The 15,965-nt window shown below is 40.1% G+C and overlaps 1 long non-coding RNA gene across 1 annotated transcript in view; it reads left to right on the plus strand.

Annotated features, from left to right (window-relative positions):
* Positions 1-9,584, plus strand: part of Gm51655 — an 11,570-nt gene extending 1,986 nt beyond the window's left edge. Inside the window, exon 2 of the long non-coding RNA XR_003948076.1 lies at positions 6,334-9,584. This is a non-coding gene — a long non-coding RNA (predicted gene, 51655). The remainder of the gene's footprint in view (positions 1-6,333) is intronic.
* Positions 9,585-15,965: the final 6,381 nt, after the last annotated feature.

The following is a 15,965-nucleotide window of genomic DNA, read 5'->3' on the forward strand; positions in this document are numbered from 1 at the left end:
AAGCAGGCTTCCACACTGCGCACTTTAGCATGCTCTCGCCACACTTCTTCCAAGTCTGTTGATGGTAGTGGGTGGCAATATGGCAGTGGGCAGTGATGTGCTGCTTCAAATTGCATGGCCACTCATTCAATAAATACTTGCTGAGCAGATTCCGCTGTGCCAGAGGGAACTTTCATCATTGGTACCGTGCTATGGTGTTCTTGCCTGGCTTGGCTACTCTGTCATACAGCAAGCTGAGAAGTTTCCGGTGGGTTCCACTGCTTTAGCTAGAGGGATAAGAGGAACCATGTGGGTAGATTTATTTTTCGAATAATTCTCCCCAGAAACCCGTGTTGCTGTCTTTGTGGAACGAATGGATCTCATCTGTGGTATGGACTTGACCTTCTTCCCCCTCCCTTTGGACAGCCTCTGTGCCCACGTTGCTTGAATTTGTGGGCATGGAGAGACAATTCAGAGCTATTTCTAGGAAACCTGTGCTCTTCCCTTTGGCATTTTGGAGAAAGAAAAATATTTTTGACATGAACACAATGTAATCAGGTTGTAACACCCCGGACTTTGGTAGAGTGACACCAGGGCACAGGGAACGTTATTTGGAGGACACAGTTTTAAACGAGCGTTTCCCGTGGAGGGCTCTTTGCTAGGAACTGGTTGGCTGGCTGGGCTTTCAGGGATTTTTGGCTGATGTGCAAAGGAGAATGTTCTGCGTTTTCCCCATTCTATGCTGAGGCAGGCATGTGGGCTCAGAGAATGTTCTTTCTATCTGGCAGCTGGGTTGTTGTGACCAGTGTTACTGTGCCTTCACCGTGGGGAGGGAGAGACTTGGGGGGAGGCTTAGGAATAGGAGACTGGGTAGCACAATCCGCTTGCGAACAAATAACCTTTATGCTGTTTTGCTTTCCTATAATAGAAATAATAGATGTTCATTGGAGGGAAAAAATCAGGAATCAGATAAACAGAATTAAGAAAGAATGATTAAAATACTAACAGCTTAGGGATATTTATCTTTCCAAGCCTAATAGGGCCATATTTTGGGGTCAGAAGATATCAATGGCATCGGCTCTCTCCCTGTCATTAATTAAAAGTAGAACCAGGCAGCTTTATATAAACAGAAGTACAATACTGAAGAAACTTCATATCTGTATATTCTATTTACAATCATATTCAAATATGCTACCGAGTCTTATAATGGCCTTCTAATTTGGAGCTTTTATTTTTAGTTAGTATATAAAGTAATAGGTTGTATTATGACATTTTTGCATATAATTTATTTTTGTGGACCCTACTCTTTCCTACCACCTGAATAGCCAGATACCAGTGGTGTGGGACTGACTCTATAATATTCATTTTTTAATCAAGCCAAGACTCAAAAAGATATTGTGACCTTGTTTAATTAAAGAGCAGATGAGTGACAGAGTTGAGATCTGCATGAAGGTTTTTGTGTTTTCAAACTGAAAATCCATCTGCTGGATTCTACCTACCTTATCACCTCATGGAAGCCTTGTATGTCAACCACCAGGGTAGTAAGCCACTGTTCTTGTTAGAGCACAGTGCCTGTTATCAGGGATGTATCTGCAGACTGACAATGGTGATGGTTACACGATCTGGTCTGGGCTTACCTGGAAGCATTGCTTCAGGCTCCAGGCTCAGTGAATTTGGCCAAAAATTCAGGTCTGTTTCATTTGTGTTTGCTCTAAATATCAGGTTGATGGGAATCTCTTCTCATGATAGAGGGTAGAAATACAAGGTCCAAAACAAAGCACATAAACACACAAAGCCTCAGTTACTGGCATGATTGATGATACTCCTTTAAAAAAAGAAGTCTCCTGGCCAATCCCATGTCATTAAGGTATAGGCTGCATGCTACATGCTACAGGCCATAGGCTATAGGCTATAGGTTACAGGCTACAGGCTACAGGGTGAAGGGAATTCAATAACAGCACAAAACTGTATAATCTGACCTCTTATTCACTGTTCTTCTTCATGCAGGATTTACTCACTGTCTTGCCAATACCTTCAACTCTCTCATCAGTCACTATCAGGCTTGAAGTCTGGGATCTTGAAATCACTCCAAATCCTGACATGACTTCTGTTGACTAAGATATCCGTAAACTGAAAAGACGAGTGATTTGCCTTTTAGCTTCCCAACAAGTAATGTTGAATGGAGGGGAGAAAAATGCCTTGCATATTTCCACTTGGAGCAGGGAAGAAAGGCAGTAGAATAACTGATCTACAGCCATTCTGAAATCTCAGGTTGCTTCATCCTGTGGGTGCAGACGTTCCGTCCATCAATATCAATTATGAAGGGCAGATACTAAATACTTTAGGTTTTGTAGATTATACATATTTGTTACAAGTTAAGAAAACAAAGGCAGTGTGAATAGCATATGTGTGTGTGTGTGTGTGTGTGTGTGTGTGTGTGTGTGATTGTGTGTGTGCATGTACATCTGGTTGTGTTCCATCATAATGGTATTTCCAAACCAAGGGTACAGCTGGCTTTGGCCTTGGGTCATAGTGTGCTGAGCTGTGGGTGAGACCCTGTTCTATCTCTGGGGGTGGCTTCCCCTTTAACTCTCTTTGTGTCTTTTAGCTTCATCCTCTGGGAGATCTTTCCCTTTTCTGTCATCTACCATGCATAGCCACCTCTAAAGAGGACTTTAGAGCTCAAGCCTTTCTCTAACTCAGCAACTTACAAGCCTGCTTTCTGCTTTTAGAAATTGAGAAGGCAGGGATCATTTTCCACTTCAAACAGTTATCTCAAGCTGATAGCATTTCATCAATACAGCTCCTTTGAAGGGATTTGATCTCAGTCAATTCCCTGCACCGAAAGTTAGACCTATGATGCATCTGAGATGTCTCTCTTTCTCTTAAGACTTAATTTCAGCTACTTTGGCTATATTAGGTCTCTATAGTTTGATGCCTTCTTTCCAGGAGCACTTTGCTCAGCCAAAGAGCGTAGTTAGGCATCGCTTTAGTCCTTTTAGAAGTTGTTACATAGGATGTGACAGCCACACCCTTGATTTAGGCTTTGTCCTGAGACTGATAAAATGGTGAGGTGAAAGATAATTTTAGTCTTCTGAAGTCTCAGAATTTTTGAGCTTTCTCTATTTACTCTCAATTTTGCTGGAAAATTGGTCAGTTCTTTTTTAAAACTTCACTTTGTCTTGTAGTAGTATCTTATCCAGCTGGTAGCAAGTATATTACACAATCAATATTCTGCCCGGACCCTTTCTTGTCCAACGCTTCAAGTTCATTAGGTATATTTTCTGTCTTCCAAACCATTACAGATGAGTTTTGCCAAGCACTTCTTCTTGGAATAACACAGGATGGCATGTTTCCAGCCTTCCATTACAGCTTTCTCACCATCTGCCTACTTGCCCAAGTCACAGGTACATATTTTAGGTTTTCTTTATGGCAGTATCCTACTTCTGATTCCATTTCTCCACCAGCCAATTATTGTTTCAATAATGTGGGTGAATATCTTAAACCCAGTGACCTACAGCAACAGGCACTTAGACTCGTATTTCCAAGTCTGTTCAACAGATCTAGGCTGGGCACAGCAAATGGCCCCCTTTTAGGTTACACAGGGACTGGGGTTGGCCTCATTGTATGTTGGCTTTGAGTCATATATAAGGTGTTTGTTGCCTTAAGCTCAGGCTGAAAGGGGAAGCAACTCTTGGGGATAAGTCCTTTTTACAGTGTACCCGTAGGACAGTAGCCCAGTTGAACCAGTGAATACATTTAAAGCATCTTATGCACCATGCCCACTAACAGTCCATGGAATAAAGTAGATTCCATGGCTGAGCCTAACATGGTGCAAGAGGGTATTCCATAGTCTTCAGTCATGCAACAAGACCACTCTATGATAGTTTGAATATTTTTATGTATGTGTCTATTCGTGTGTGTGAAGATAAACACGTAAATGTATGTATATATGTGTGTGTGTGTGTGTGTGTGTGTACATGTAAATATAGAAGCCATAGGACTACCTCACTTATCCTCAGTAACATAGTTTACCCCTTTTGAGATAGGACTTCTTACTGGCCTGGAGCTGGTCAATTAGAATAGATTGGTTGGCCAGTGAACTCCAGCAATCCTTCTGCCTCTACATCTCCACTGCTGGGATTATGCATATACATGACCATATCTAGTTTTTTTGCTTATAAAGCAAGTGCTTTACCAACCAAGCTCTCTTCCCAGCCCAGGGTCTGAATTTTTGAATGGGTAGGAACTCAAATGATGATATGAGGATTGTTTTTGAGTTATCAGTGTCAAAAGGAGGAAAACCAGAAATGGACAGTCTATGAAAACCATTGTCTTCTCACTCACTCCTTACATCCCTCTAACTAAGTTCCTGTCAAGGAGACACAGGTGATGTGAACTGCTTTTGGAATTTGTTCATAGAAAGAAGTGGGCATGCTCTCTCATTGCTCTTTCCAACTGCTAGCTGGCTGGGATGTGCCTACGTGAGATGACAAGTCACTCGTTTGGGTGATGGTGGGTTGACTAAGCAGTCACGGGTCACCACACGAAAGAAAAATACAAGGAAAAACCCTTATCTTCAGCTACTTATTCTGTGTCTTTGTCAAAGCAGCTTAAACTGTACATAGTACTGTTTCCTAACTGCTACACAGTAAGAGACTCTTGTTTAAATAACTATATTTCCAGGTATCATAGTTATAGCAACTTAGTTTATTTCTTAACTAATAGAGATTGTATTGCTACTATTTATTCATGATTATTATAGGGTTTAAATGAAACAATGTGGAAAATCAGAACCTAGTAGTCTTTATTAATAAATTGGAGTTTTGGTAAAATGCATTTTTATTATATTAATCGTTTAATGTTATGTAACATGGTGTTATTATAATTGATTGGTAAGATGGATTTGGATTAATTTTAAACATGTCATTTGTTAACTACAGAAAATATAATAACATATATTTAAATATATATAATGCAGTATATTATGGACTTAATATAAAGGTAATTATTGTTAAAAGTCAGGCACCAAGCATTTTCAGTACAGTAACAGTCTTCTGCCTTCATCTCCCTCAGTGAAATAATAGTTGCCTCTATCTTCTTCATTTTCAATTCAATTTCAACTACTTTTTGTTTAAATATCCCTGAGAATAATGAAGCATTAGAAGCACTTGAGTTGGAGAACTTATGAGTGAGAGTTGTTCTTTTCTTTTATTGAGGCAACATCTTGCTGCGTGGCCAATGCTGGCTTCAAACTCCTGATCCTCTTGCCTTAGCTTTCCAAGTGCTGGGATTATAGATATGCATGGGCTTTTGACATTCATTGGATTTAGTTGGAATGCTATGCTGGTTTCCAAAATAAAAGAATGGGCACATCTCACCATACCACTGTCTGTGGGAACCCTCTCAGATACAGGTCGCTTGTATTTGAGAGTATAGGAGAAAGCACACAGGGGCTTCAAGGAAAATACAACACCATTCCTAGAAAATCAAATGTGAACTTGATAACCTCCTTGTATATTTGGAAGAATAGTATATTTTCATTATCTCTTCAGGGCTTATGAAGGGGGTGCACAAGGAGAGAGGCTCCAGTACCTCAGAGAAAACCTATTCTTCATTCTACAAGTGAACATTTATTAAGCACCCTCACCCCTCCCCACCCCACACAAATGAATGAGATGTATTTTCTATCTACAAGGAGTTCACTGTCTAGCAGCCGCAGGGAAATATATGTGTATGTATAATTGCTCAAGAGAGTAGCCTTCATGCCTAGCAGCTTCGTGACCTGGGGCAATTTGCTTTACTATTTGTGCCTTGGCTGCTTTGTAAGTCTTATGGAGGTGATGGTGATGGTGATGGTGATGATGAAGATAAAGATGATGATGATACTGATGATGCCAATGGCAGTGCCAATGATGGTGATGACGATGATACGGATGATGACGATCATACTGATGGTGATGATGACGACGATGATTATGATACTTCACAGGATGGTTGCAACATTAAATAAGTTAATACAGGTAAAGTTATTGACTATGGCAGCACGCTGGCTTTTGGTTTCTTTGAGACTCTTCAAATGGGTAGTCTTTATTGAGTTCTTGCTGGCCTTCAGATTCAGTGCTAAGTGACTTCATGCATTATTTGATCTACAGTTCCACAAGTTTTATGGGTCAAGTGTGGGTATCACCATATGGACAGATGTGGAAACTGAGGCTCCAAGAGGTGAAGTCACTGGGCTGAGGTCACAGAGATGCTAACTGACAGATCCAGGATTTGAACGCCAGAACTTCTTTCTCAGAAACTTACACTTTTAAAACTGCTACCTTTTCTTGCCTTTCTAACCCTCTGTAGATGGCTGCACTGATGAGACCTCCAGTGGCCTGAGAGATACCAAGCCGTGTCCCCTCACACAGGTGCCACTCACAGGACAGAGGAGTCTGGATGTGATGGGGGAGAGACAGAAACCAGCACTCGGTATCTTCGCTGAGAAGTGGAGAGCAGTATCTGGCTCCGAGTGTTGAACGGCTCATTGCCTCTGCTGTTCCTGTCTTCCTTCATGTTAAGAAAACAGAAGATGCAGTCAAACTTTGAGTTAATGGGTCTGCTCCATTCATTATTTACCCAGGGTGGTGCTTTATCACAGAGGCTCCTAAGTGTTTGACAAAGAAGGCATCTCATTAGCGCCTGGGAGGTTATGGGTTGGCCAGATGGTGGCTGTTTTCTTCTTTTCCTGGAGAGAGGCACAAGTGTCTCAGACTGTGTGGCAGCGGTTTCAGTTCTGAGGATCCTAGCAAGCAAGTCACGTGCCTTCCTTCCTGAGTCCTGCCTTACACTTTGGTAAACGTAAAAAGCAAACACTTTCCAGTCTCTTGCTGGCATGTAGGTGCTGCAGAGATGGTGTTTATGTGCGACAGAGTCCTACAGAAACAAGGGAAGAGTAGCTCCCAGGTGCAGCTAGTATCCTTGACCTAGTAGCTATTCTCAGCCCTGGGCATACTGACAAAGGAGGTGGGGAGGGGTGACTCATCACCTTTGATTCTTAGCTAGTGGCATATGTATGTATGTATGTATGTATGTATGTATGTATGTATATATGTATATATGTATGTATATATGTATGCATGTATATGTGTACATATATATATATACACACATACATATATATGTTATTCAGTATCAGAAAACTAGTTAAATGTAGGTCTTTTAGGTCTTTCCCCTTCTAAGAACCAGGGGCAAAGAGAACCATACCCTAATTAATTAATACAGGAATAGGAAAAGTTTTATTATGGTATACAATGAATGAGGAGCTGGTTCACATCTTTTATGCTGAACAAAATCTAGTAATTCCAACGATAACACTAATCATCACAGAGCAGCAAGGGCTGTTTACTTAGTACTTCTGCATGTCTCTGTTGAACTTGATGCTGGATGAGCACCAGCTAGTTTAGTCACCAGGCCAGTCTTAAGAGGTTTTCATGTAGCATAAATTAAGCACCCAGTCCACATCATTTTAGGCAGTTAGGATGGGTCTGGGAACGAGACAGCAGTGGATAACAGGCAGTTGTCGTAGTAAATAAATTATATAGAATACTAGAACGTGATAAGTGCCAGGAAAAAAGAAAGAATAGGAAAATATTTGGGGTGAGCAAACGATAAGTTAAGCAGTCATGAAGGGGGTGGTAGCACATCAGAGACTTTGAGGAGATCAAGGAGGGAGATGGAAGCAAAGGCAGAGCTAGTCAAAGGCCGAGATGCGAGGTGGCAGAGCGCTAGATGCTTTTGGGGAGCAGTTGGGTGGAATGCTCTGTTGAGTGGACCAGGAGATGAGATGAGGGAGGCACTGGGGCAGGGGCGGGGGGAGAATTACGGAGAGGGGAGCAACGGAAGGGTTTTGAGCAAAAGGAAAAGATCTGGCTTACTCTGGCAGCCGTGGCGAAATAAGCAGTGTATTATTCCTATTGTATGTTACATCCTGGGTCGGGTTATCGTTCCAAAGTAACAGCTAGTTAGCGGCAGAGTGAGACAGTCTCCTACGTAACTTTAGACCTCATGGCTTTGAGTGCACTATTGTCTCTGTGATATGATCAAAACCACTCTTCCTGCAAACAGATGATTGTCCTACTTTCAACCTGCTTCTCCTGCGGCCGATCTACCATGCAGGGATGGGGTAAGCTAGAGGTTTGATCTCGTGCTATCAGTGAATCTCTTTGCCGGCTTGCTTATTTGCAGACTGGTCTCACTGTGAGACCAAATGCTTTGTGATTCCAGCTTTGCTTTCCATTGCCCCATAAAGGAGCGGGGACACAGGGAAAACCCCATTTCCCCTCTGGGCCCTTTTTGGGATGGAGACTGATGTCAGGCATTGGGCACTCTCAACACCATCTTCAATGGCCTAGGGAGTTGATGGCAGAGAGATCATGGCTACTCTGTGGGAAACAGGGCTCTATTTCATTTCTTCTCCCAGAGTTAACACTCCTCTCTCAGCGGGGGCTCCTTTAATGAATCAATTAAGGAGGGTATTATTATTGGAAGCTGTTTTCAGCCCAATTAAGACCTTTTGGCATGTCAGTAACGATAATAAAAGTGAGTTAAGTCTCAATTTTTCTTTATTAGGATGTTTATTAGAAGATTGAAATGTTCATTAGGTGAAGAAAAGTGATAACATTCATCTTTGCTCATCAGAAGCACAATGGAACCTCAGTTACACTCAGTGTTACTGTGGTTGTGTGTGTGTCTCTGAGTGTGTGTGTGCGTGTGTACATGGGTGTGCATGTGCATCTGTGTCTGTGTGCGTGTACATGCATATGTGTTTCTGGGTTTTAACTCTACTTTGGCTCCATAGAAAAACAATTTTGGAGTCATAATTAATTAATTAATTAATTAGGCTGAAGAATTCAATGTTGACCACGTCTCTTGCTTTGGAGTGAGATGCAAGGCCAATGTCCAAATCAGGGAGGAGCCAAGTCTGGAAGGTTTGGGAGCACAGGGGCTTATTTTAGACCAGTTTCGGAAATTCGTAATTTTGGACCAAAAATAACATGTAGAAAAGTAGAAGAAGGAAATTATTTAAACTTTAGCATTTTCCTCATATTTATCCCCCTTCTTTTAAAAACGGAGCCATTCTGGATTCAGCTGAGGCGTCTCATGGAAGCCTTCCTGATTTTATTTCCTGGTCCTTCATATTCTCGTTTCCAAGGATTTTTTATGCTTACAAATCTGGTATTTATCATACCTTACAGGCTTTTTTGCCATTGCCGTGCGGTTCTGGTGTGTGTTCCTTCATAAGAATGTGAAGCATTGTTTTGCTTCCTTTCTGTCTTGACACATATATGTGAGCTTATTTTCCTTATTGTATAATAGTTCTCTGAATTTCTATTGACCTCAATTAATTTAACTCAGCACTGTACTTCTGAACACGTTGCTAACTTTTAAAATCATAAATCACACTGCAGTGTACATTCTGAGCCATGTATCCCCATGTATGAATGCAAATGTTTCTCTAGACTCGAGTTATCACGTCTTAAAACAAGGTGGAAATGGATTTTACATAGCATTTCTTGCATAAGTCATTCATATTCCCAAATAAAAGTTTTATGAAGTAATGCTCCTGCTGTATCCATGGAGTGCTCTGATGTATAGTCTGGTGCCTAGTTAATTCTGCTCTGTTTTATGTTATTCTGTCCTACTCTATTCTTTACATTCTGTCTTTTAAACAATATTTATTTATTTATTTTTATGTATTTTGCCTGAGAGTATGTATATACCTCATGTATATGCAGTGCCCATGCTGACCAGCAGGGGACAACAGATCACTGGGAACTGGAGTTACATATCGTAAGCTGATTTGGCTGTTGGGAGCTGAGCCTGGGTCATTACTAAGAATACTATGTGCTTGTACCTGTTGAGCCATCTCTCTAGCCTCCACCCATCTTACCCTTTCTATCTTACAGGTTTGACTTCATACTCATTTTTAACCCAAAGTATTCTGGTTCTGGCTTACTGAATTGATTCTATGATTTAGAAATGGATTTCAGCATGCAGTAAAAAACTGTTTTGTAGTATGTGTATTCAAAGTGAGAATTTTGTTCATTTAAACATTTCCTAGATATTGATGATTTGCTGTCTTAAATGGCTTCCTATATAATTTTCTTGGGTTTTTGCTTTGAGCAGGTCTGTTGTAAACAATAATAGTTCATTTAAAAATACATTCTAGTATGATAATTCTTGTTTTATTGACAATTTTATCTGACTATCCACTGTGGTATTTTAGACATATTTTATGTTTTGATCCTTCTTTTCTCCTCAATTCCATTGTCTTTTTCTCCTTTCTCTTTCTGTTGGTTGATAAGTTCCTGTATTTCCATCTCCAAGCTCTTGCTTTCTCTCTGCTAGTTTGGTGAATAAAGACTATATAGCTGTTCTTCCATGGATAGCCTAACCTGTCCTTTAAAAATGTGCTTTTCATTGAAAATGTAGGTAAAAAACCTCAACTTGTTAAGCAGTAATGGATGCAAAATATTTACAACCCACTTTGCTCTTCTCTGAATTTTAGCTTCACTCTTTTAAAACACATGAAATGTTATCAATTTTTATGGTCTACAGTGTCACATTTGTGTCTTGTATTATAATGACCCTCTAAATTCACTTTTCTTTTGTTGTTAACGTGTATCCTCATGTGGTTCTTGATAGTGAAGACATGGGTGATATGACATATTTTTGTAATGGAAAATTACCTCTTTTTGGTTCATACTCTTTTGTTTTGTTTTGTTTTTTTGTTTTTTGTTTTTGTTTTTTTCGAGACAGGGTTTCTCTGTGTAGTCCTAGCTGTCCTGGAACTCACTCTGTAGACCAGGCTGACCTCGAACTCAGAGATCCGCCTGTCTCTGCCTCCCAAGTGCTGGGATTAAAGGTGTGCGCCACCACTGCCCGGCTTTGGTTCATACTCTTTTTTTTTCTTTTTAAATATTTTTATTAGGTATTTTCCTCATTTACATTCCCAATGCTATCCCAGAAGTCCCCCGTACCCTCCCCCCAACTCCCCTACCCACCCACTCCCACTTTTTGGCCCTGGCGTTCCCCTAAACTGGGGCATATAAAGTTTGCATCCTAAACACACATATTTTTCTCTCAGCCATGTCAAGACATGACTCCATTGTCACCTGCCATCTTTATTGCTGCTGAGAAGTCGGCTGTCATTCCAAATACTTTTGCTTTATAAGTAATGTGACTTTTCTTTGTGTAGCTCTGGAGAGCTTTCTCCTCCCCCTTTTTTTAATGATGTTTGAAGAGTCACTAAGAAGGTCAGATATAGATTTGTACTTCCTTTCCTATGCAGGTATCAGAGATAAGTTTGATTAGACGACACTCATAGTAGGTTTGGAAAATCTTTAGTTCTAATCACTTTTGTTTTCTTCTGATAGATACATTCTCATCCTGTTAGAAATCTCTCATCCTCTTCTATACACTTAACTGCTTTGTATCATATTTTCATTAGTTTTGTGATAATATTTGAGTGAATGTCTCAGTAAAGTCTTTTCAATGTATGGACTTCCTCTTTACATGTTTATCCAATAATATCCTATTTTTAAGTTTTTAAATTTGGAGGTTTTTTTTTTCTCTAGTCTTACAATTTGTAGCACTTGAAAAATGAAAATGGTGACTTTATTAATTTCTTTTAACTGATAGTTTCTTTGAGTTCTCTAAACATAGTCAATCCTTATATATATATATATATATATATATATATATATATATACATACATATGTATATATATGTGTGTATACATACATACATACATATATATATATTTATATGTCTTCATAAAGTAAAATTAATATGAGTTGGATTTATATTCCAGTGGATGAGTCTATTTGCCATTTCCCCTAGCATTATATTTGTGTATGGTGTGTGGGACCAAATGTTAGCTTCTCTCTGTCTTTCTCTCTATGTCTCTCTATCTCCTTTCTTCCTCTGTATTCCTTCATTCACTTTGTTAACTGGCTTTGACATTTTACTCCATCTCCATCCTGGAAGCTGAGGTGAAACTTGCTTCTGTGTCTTATTCTGGAGGACATGGCTGATGGAACAGATCAAATCACCACGCCATAAGCTCCTGGGTTCAACTTTTGGTGGAGAACATGCTTCATCTTTTGGCCACTCCAGGCTTATAGTTTGTACAGCAGAGTCTCCTTAGCAACGTGATCTAAGGCAACACGTGCCCATCTTTTCTGCGTCTACATCAGTGACTTCTATGATTCCCTGTGTACAGATCCAGAAGCCAACAAGCTGTGGCTTTATCCGCACTCATCATTTTGTATTTTAATTGCATTTCTTGTCTATAGAGACCTTTATTAGGTCTATCTGTGACATTTTTTTTTTTTACTTTAAAATTTTATGTTTGATGTTTTATTACAAAATTCATAAAGTAGAGGATACTACAAAATATAAAATTCTTGTATACTCTTTGATATGATTGCTTTTCTTTTAATGGCCTCTGTTCCTTCTTTTTTCCCAGTCTTTTTTTTTTTTTGAAGAGCTTCTGATATATTCTCTGTTTCTTACAAATCTAAGAACAGGCCTACTGTCTAATTAGTTCTTAATGCCATAATCTCATGCTTATTCCTTTTGTGGAATTCTGCTGTGGGCCATCTGCCACTTCCTTGAGAACTTCAGGGTTTCATAGACTCATCTGAATTGGTGTAGGTGTGTCAGCTCTCAAGTTTGACATGGGTCTGGCTCTCCAGAATGACTCCTAATTTGATGTGAGAACTCGGGTGACAGAGACACTATGCCTTGGTTTAATCAGGAGTGAAATAGAAATCTCAATCAAACTGAGCTTTAAAATTTGTTAGAAGGAGACAGTGTCTATCAAAAGCTTAGTTGGTGTAACAATTTTTGTTATTATTATTAATTGTGTGTGCATGTCTGCACATCATGATATTCGTGTGAGCAAACACAAGAGGACAACTTTGTGGAGTCACTTCTCTCCTCCCACCTTTATGTGTATCCCAACGATTTAACCTAGGTCATCTAGCTTATGTCACTGAGCAGCAGCAAGCACCTTTATTTACTGGGTTCTATCACTAGCCATTAGATGCTTTGCTGATGTAAGTATTCAATACATGTTGAATATATCAACTATCCTTATATTTATGAATAGCTCCAGATACAATCGATTAGCATGGGAATGCTGCTAGGGTCTTATTCATAATAGAAGACAGGGAACAGGAATGGGCTGTTTGTGAGGGTGAAGTTAGAGAGGAAACTAGGAAGTGATAAAAGATGGCCTCTGATACATCCGTCTCCCAAGTCTGTTATGAGTCTTAATAATTATGGCACAGGTGGCTCTTGTATATTCTAAAAACTGATGGGATAAAGGATAACATTCTAGTTTCATTGGGTCAAACCCCAAAGCTTGAGGCCAATGGGAGCAAGGGTGCAGTGGAAAAAGCACTGACTTTTCTTTGTAAAGGAAGATGGCTTGATTTTGGCGTTTCCAGGTTGGATTGCTTATTCCATTTCTTCAAGTTTGAGTTCCTCATCTGTAAAGCATGAGTGCTGATCCTGCTTCTTAGGGCAGGCTTGAGAATGGACTGAGATGACATGTCTAGCCTCGCGTGATATCTAAGAAGCAAGGGGAGACTAAAGAGATTGGGTGATATGTGCTCCATGCACTATTCCCTCCTACTCTATCCTCAATACCTTCATGTGTCATCTTATCTCATGGACTGGGCTCATTAGGCCCATTTTCAGAAATTCTGTAGGCAGATGGCAGCAGAGGGACAGACTGAATCGACAATGGAACTTTTTGACCAAGGTGGCAGAGCTCCATTTTACACCCTCGTGGTAGACACGTCCCTGAGGACAAAGATTTTCTGGACTGCCTAAGGTTTGTATAATTTTAGAGGTGGGAACATTTCCTACTTAAGGCTGGAGACTCAGTGTTCAAGATGGAACATGGAGTGGATCTTACTTTCTCTTTGATATTTTTCTTTTTCAGTGTCAAATTCTCATTGAGTATAACAATATTGTTTCTTACTGGAGTTCTTTTCTGTCCCTTCTCAAGTTCTTTTCTTCCTCATTCCTCCCCTCCTTCACACACATACACACACACACTGTCTGTGTGTCTCTGTGTGTATAGTGCACTTATGCGTTCATGTACACATAGAGGTCACAGGACAACCTCAGTTGTCATTTCTGATACATAGTCCACCTTGCTTTTTGAGGCAGGTTCTCCCATAGGTTTGATGCTTACCGATAATTATAATTAAGTTGACTGGCTAGCAAGATCCATGGATTCACACATCTCCACGTTCTCAGGGCTATGGTTGCAAGCACTTGCCATCTTTGACACTTCAAAACAACTGGGTTCTGGGCATCAAACTAAGGTCCTCATGCTTGTAAGACAACCACTTCTGCACTTGAGTTATCATTCCAGTCCCCAGGTCTCTTCTAAGGCTTCACTTATTTGGGTTGCATTGAGGAATTAACAAGGAAGTAAGGAGAAGGGATAAAATGAATGTCTTCTACTAGGCTCCTAAGGGCATCCTTTCATGACCAGAGCATGGAGAGTGCCAAGTCCTTCTCAGATTATTTTTTCTCTTCTGCTTCACTTCTAATTCAAAAGGGTACTCATTGTTGTTTCCCACTCTGACACTTTAAAGTCAGTAATTTTCATTGAGGGGTCTATAGTCTTAACTCATCTCAGTCCTAAATTCTTTCTTATAATTTTAAACACAAATTCTCTCTAAGTATACAAAAGCTATGATCTATTACAGTTTTAGGAGGGATGCTGGGAAAATTAAACATTATTAACACAACTCACACTTTTCATGTTAAAGGAAGAAAAGTACTGTAGAAGCCAAGGCATTCTACTTGTTTAGTGTAGAGAGAAGCTGTCCAATGGTCTACCTGAACTGGCTTCTGTACAAGTCTAGACAACTTGCTTTAGCTTTGCACTCCTGCCCTACACTCCAGACTTACTGAACCAGAATTTCTGAGGATAACACTCAGTAATATGGTTTTACATGTATCCCTGAGCAGGGCACTGGTAATTCTGATACAACTTACAGGTGGGAAATCTTGGATCACATGTGCCAACTATCTGTCATAGTGTCACTGACTCACAAAATCTTAGCTATTCATTCATATTTGAAACCTTGGGGCTTTTGTCCTCTTTTTAATTATTGTCAAAAGAAGAATACAATCAGTTTTTGCAATATCTTGGTATGTTTTCAATCTTCATTAAAGAACATCTTCAAACAAAATAAAGGAAGCACAAAGTGGGCAAACCATTAGTATAACTGGGGCTCTGACTCCAGCAGAACTTGGAAGATCCTAGTTGTTTCTTGAGGGCAGGAGAAATAGATGAATAATTTTCTTCTCACATTACAGCAGTTTTTCTTAACCTGGCTGAATACTAGAATCTTTCTCCAGAGCAATTAAGCCAGAGTCTCTGAGGGCTGTCCTCAGACATCAGTGTTTTTTAAAAAAGTACCCCAGGTGATTACAGTATGCAATTGGGCCATATTAGAGAGCTGCTTGCTCCCTGAAGGAGGGGGGATGAGTGGCAGGTTGTTAGTGCCTGTCCCAGGCTAAGAATAGTAGCTCCTTTCTCATTTAAACAATCAAGCATGTTGGCTTAGTCCCTGACACCTCTGTAGAGTCTGAGCAGGAGTGGAGAGGGAGAAAAAATGAAATAGACACGACTTGCACTTTAATTGAAAAGAAAGCTACAGACTGTATGCGAGCGCTTTCACATGCCCTGGTCTCCTGACTACTAAGGCAATGGCTCTGAAGTTCAACCTAACATCAAAGAATCCAAAACTGGACAGCAATATTTACAACAGCAACAGTGTGGAGCTACTGTGATGAATGGATATGGCTGACTGTACTGAATCTCACCCGTGCTTTGTAAAGTCTAGAATTGAGACAGTGTGGGAGGCAGGGCTGAGAACAGGGATGGGCTCTGTGTCCCCACCTG

The sequence above is a fragment of the Mus musculus genome, chromosome 1 (genome assembly GCF_000001635.26).
Source record: "Mus musculus strain C57BL/6J chromosome 1, GRCm38.p6 C57BL/6J".
In the NCBI taxonomy this organism is placed as follows: domain Eukaryota; kingdom Metazoa; phylum Chordata; class Mammalia; order Rodentia; family Muridae; genus Mus; species Mus musculus.